Source organism: Misgurnus anguillicaudatus, chromosome 12 (genome assembly GCF_027580225.2).
Source record: "Misgurnus anguillicaudatus chromosome 12, ASM2758022v2, whole genome shotgun sequence".
In the NCBI taxonomy this organism is placed as follows: domain Eukaryota; kingdom Metazoa; phylum Chordata; class Actinopteri; order Cypriniformes; family Cobitidae; genus Misgurnus; species Misgurnus anguillicaudatus.
The window spans coordinates 19763619-19769447 of NC_073348.2; positions in this window are offsets into that span (position 1 = coordinate 19763619).

Genomic DNA, 5829 nt, shown 5'->3' on the forward strand with positions numbered 1-5829 from the left:
TGTTGTTTCACTGTATTACCATCATTCATTATAAATCTGTGTTGATCGCCTGCGCTTGCTTCTTCCACTTTATTGTATCATTACAGTTCAGTGATAAAACATTGCATTAGCATTACAAATGGTGATGGGGTCAAACTCAGGAAACACACATACTGATAAAAAAGTACCTAATGCACTATAAATATATCTTTTGGATTAAAAATGTTTGCCAAATGCATAAATATAAAACATATATTGTTTCACAGCATGGTCAAGGGTACAAATGAGGTTTGTTAAAAATAGCTGTTCAGGAAATGTGTACACAAAAATATTTGCTAGTGTGAGACAGTATGTGGTTTAGTTGTCACTTGTGTGCTTGTTTTGGCATCCTCAGGCGCACAGATAAGAGCTCTTTTAAAAATTCATTCACAGTTATTCAGTGTTACTTTGTATTAATATTCTTCTGTGAGTTTTTGACACATGATTTCTATAGCAGCTGTGAGATCAAATCCAAAACATATAAAAATAAAAAATTGATTTTTGTAGTTTATACTTAACCGCACAAGAAGAATAAGCTCCAAAAATGGACAGATAACAAAATCTTGGACAGAGATGAGTTTGGCTCATTATAGCTCAGACAGTTTTAAAGATGTTGTAAAGTTTTGAAGTTAAACATTTTGTGATATTGTACAGTTAGATGATTTGTTTGAAATACACAATCTTATAAAAAACATCATAAATGGGTACAGCTGAGAAAAGTATGAATCCATATACACAAGATAATGACCAGCTAAACTCTTAAAACAAGTGATGGAAACTTTACAAACTAACTGCGAACAGAAAGTAACACAGGAAGTAAATACAGAAACAAAGAAACTACAGTAAATGCAAATCCAAGAGTGTTCATTGTGACTAAACTGACACACACTATTTACTGCTTGCGTTTGTTGTGATCGCTTCAAAGGGACAACTATGTCTTGAAGTCCAAGTTTAGATTTAGTTTGATTTTCTGCAGCTTGTATTTTTTATGCTAAAACATTTAAGAAAATAAACACAAAAAACAAGCATGGTTATCTTATGAACTGTAAATACAAATGTAACACCACAACACCTTTTTGCATTGTCCTCTTGTATGTCACATGATGGTAAATGTCAAACATTACCACTAAAGTTTCCGGGTTTAAACCTTAGTGCGGATGCTTTACTTAAACAAACCTACAACATTGACACAGTGTTATAATGTTTGACAGTAAGAGATCAGAGATGTCTGAGATGATTTATGATAATGTGATCAGAACTGAGACTCTGGAAATGGACAGAGGAGAGAGAGAGGAGATGATGGTGGACATCTATGAAAGTTCAGATGCAGTAAGAAATGATGAAGGGATGATGAACACAGAGAGACAGCAAGCGCTTCAGCATACAGGTACTCACATTCATTTATCAGTTGATTTATTGAAGTGTGAAATAAAAGACAAATGTAATCTGATGTGTGTGATTTTCAGGAAGAGTCTCAGTGAAGAACAGAAGACACAGATCACTTCAAGTGTGTTTGTGTTTACTGTCTGTTCTTCTGTTCACTGCTGTAATAGTCATCTGTGTCTATTTCAACAATGAGAGAAAACAACTACTAACACACAACTATAACTTGACTAAAGACCGAGAAGACTTACTAACACACAACTATAATTTGACTAAAGAAAATGAGAGGTTACTTACAAACTATAGTGATTTACTAAACAATAACACAATCTTGACTGAAGAAAAAGAGAAATTCCGAAATAAGAGTGATGAACTCCAGGCTGACTTACAAGGTAATCATGAATTTAATTTAAGTCAAAATAGATTAAAAGAAATGGTTACATGTACAGATTTATGCTATAGTACCATGCAGTAAAAAGTGTTTGTCCTCTTATATTTCTCCATATTGAATATTTTTACGCAGAATATAAATAAATCTTCAACCAAAATCTCATGCATAAGCAAACCCCTTTAAAACCAAAAACAATTTTGATGATAAATTCTTTCACCTGTTTATTTTAAAAGTTATGAAACCCATTGCCTCCGTGTTAAAAGCATTACTTTTTTAAAAGCTCAGACAACTGCTTCCTGTAGTAACTTTAGTCACCATTTCAGGTCGTGTCGGTTAAAGGTGCAAAAGAGGATGTTTCCGCCAACTCAGTTTTTGAAATGAGCGCATGCATAAGAACAGCCTCTCTCCTTCACAGTTAATTTCTAGGGATAGCCTCCCAAAACTTGTGCACGAGTATTTGAACACGAGTGTTTGTTTACCACCCGCATATGCTGTGTCGCGTTAGTGGATTCATTATGTGAAATTATATGATAATAAACACATAAGACATAACGTTAGATCAGTTGACGCTACTCCCATTTAAACTAGCATGTAGCAGACTGGTAGCCTTACAACTACATTACAAGAACAGCATTGATATACCTGAATAACAATACAACAGTAATTATTCCACAAAGAAAATAATAAATCTGAATTCATCTAAATAAAATTAAACCGCATACCTACCTTTCCAAAAGAAACACCGCAACGACTCTTTTAGACCCTTTGCCTCCCACAGCTGTTTTACAGATGTTAATTCGGGTTTTTGCTCTTTGCTGATCCAGACGGTTTTTCTCGTTGTTGTTTCAAAAAATGTCTTCCGTTTTGTGGCTCCTGCTCTGGTTGTTAATTCAGCAGGAAAGTTTGTTTGATTCTCCCTCTGTTTACGTGAATGCGCGTATATAATTTCAGGGTGTACAGTGGTTTGCAAAACACGTCCACAGAAGAGCAAAAATAGCATACGTCCAATTATTGCGTTCTGTCCAAGTTCAATGATTTGTTGAACATTTTTTGGTCCTACACCTTTCTCAGATGACATATATTCATACAAAAACATTTAAACACTTTTTAACATAGTTATTGCTATCAGGATGTGAGTAGACTTTCAACCAGCATAACTAAAAATGTTTCTAGATCAAATCAGCTACCCTGCCTTTAATGGGTTTTATACCTTATCTTTGACTAGGCCATTTCAAAACTTAAATTTTCTTTTTTATAACATATCAAAGGTAGATGTGCTTTAATATTTTGCTTTATTGTTTTGCTAAACGAACCGTCTGTCTTTCAACTTTGGTTAAATCATAAGCACATTGAATTTTATATTATACAATTCATTAAAAAACAAATAAAAGATCCATCATGTGGAGGTATTTTTGGTTTTGAAGGGTCACGAGTCTTATGAGCAATAGTAATTATAATGCTGTCTTTGTAAACATCACCATGTAGTCTAGTTTGTTCTTCTGCTGACTGCTGTATTTGTGCTTTGTGTTTATTTGTATACAGAGAAAATACTCCAGATCAATGAATTAACCAAAGAAAGAAATGAGTTAATGAACGAAAGAGAAGAACTGACAAGATGGCTTATTAAACAAGGTAATCTCATGTTTATTCTCCATTAAATATAAAAAAAATTATTTACTTATTAAAAATGTATTAAGTTTATTTCCAAGGAAATACAAATAAATAAATGTACTGTAAGTCACTTTGGAATAAAATATAATAATCTCCATATAATAATAGTATTGCTGTATAAGGGGTGGTTCACATTTCACGTCTAAAACCGCATGGAAGACCCTTGGAACGCGTTCCATCTGTGTGGTCTCAAAAAGTGGATGGCCCGAGTATACGCTTGTGACTTGCAGCTACTGACAAAATCTTGTGAAATCTCGCCGGATGAGTACTGTTTTTATCCTACTCCTACCCCCAAACCTAACCCTAAACCCAACATTTCACGGGATTATGCTGTCGCTGTAACGTTTCTAGCCAGAACCGCTGGCTAGAAGCACTTGTCACGCCAAACACATATTTTGAATCCCTTTATTATCGGAAGAAAAGTCACGGCACGCAACTGTCCCAAACCCTAAATCCAACTTCTTTCGAGATTTAACCGTAGCTCTAGCTTTTGCCCGAGTACATCTTGGGTATTAGACACGTGCGTTTCCTGGCAGTGAAATCACATGCAGACCTGCATTCTCTGATGCACTTAGGTTGACATCGCAACATAACATGGAATTGACTCATAATGGCGACTGTCGGAACTAGTTTGGTAATTACTGCAGAATGTGTTTTTGTCAATATATGCCTTTACGTTTTGTGACAGATTTTTATTTCTGATATTAATAAATGTTAAGTAATTATACTGGTCTATGAATTGTATATTTCATGTTTTAGCATTGACTCCTGTGACGATGGGGTTAGGAGTGGGGTTTCGTTATTGTTTTTTTAAAATGATAATCGTACGTCTTTGGATGATTAACTTTGTACGAATTCATACGAATTAGCCAACTCGTAAAATATCTAGAAATTCTTGTGCGATCAAGCTTGGAGTACTTATTTCACAATATGTGTACAATAGACGAGGAGGACGACAAGTAACAATTAACATAGAACTTAAATCCACAGATGAACAAGATGACAAGCAAATATACACTTAACATTAAAGGGAACCGACCAATGGAAAGTATATATGAAGTCCAGATAGTATTAAACAGGTGATGACAGTAATCAAAGATGGTGGATGATGAGGTGCAAATGATCATGGGAGTATAGATCCAGGAGTAATGACAGATGATAGGGTATGATACAACTTAATAAATCGAAATTACAATTAAATTTAGAGTGTATTTAAGCAAAATGAATATCATTATCCTGTGTTGTTATTACATATGCACAAATCAATTTGATTATTTTCTGAAACCCCTGTGGTACAACACATTATGTTGCAATATGTTTTGCTGTAGTGTAAAGCCCTGTCTTAAAAATGTACATTAGGTTAAACTATAATTTTGTATTTCTCTTTGTATTGCTCTTGTATTGCACAACTTCTTTGTATCTTTAAAAAGTATTAGCTTTGCTGTAAATATTAACACTTGGAACTAAAATATACAATTTATTTAATTCTGTGATAAACAAGAAAAAAGTATTTTTGTTTAAAATGCATTTCTTTGCTATGATAAGTAAATGTAATAATTCCAGCTTCCATTAGCCACGCAAACAAACTGCAAGTGACATCACTGCCAGGAAGTGAATGTGTCTGAGAGTGCAGGTATGAGAAAGTACAGTAAGTGCAACTGCTGAAGCCGGACCCTTCTCAAAACATTAGATGTCCTCATATTCAACTAACAGCAAAGAGTGTCACCATCAGCTTTATATTTACAGTTTGCATTTGGCAAACACTTTAATCTAAAGTAATTTATAGTGCATTCAAGCTATACATTTATATCAGTATGTTTGTTCCTTGAGAATCAAACCCATGATCTTTGTGCTGCAAACACAATGAGCTACCAATTGAGCTACTAGAATATAAATATTTTTTTTATCCACAATCAAAGGTGGATACTTTCAGCATTGTGTATATTTATACACTGACAAATGTAATATCTGAGCTGTTGTTTCAACAGATCAGTGGCCTAAAAACTTTAAGGGGATTTACTACAACTTCAGTTTTTATTACATTTCATCTGATCAAAAGAGCTGGAGTGACAGCAGACGAGACTGTGAAGAGAGAGGAGCAAATCTGGTGATTATAAACAACAAAGAGGAACAAGTGAGTGATGAAGAATGAGATTTAATCTGTTTGTGTGTGTAAATATTCATTTATATGAGTATTTATGTATAATTTATCACTGTTTGATTATGACAGGAGTTTTTGCAGAAGGCTATAGCTGGTCAATATCATTTTTGGATTGGTCTGAGTCAAGAGAGAGGGGTGTGGAAATGGGTTGATGGCACCACATTGACATTAAGGTGAGAGATCATTACATTTAACTGAAGATCAG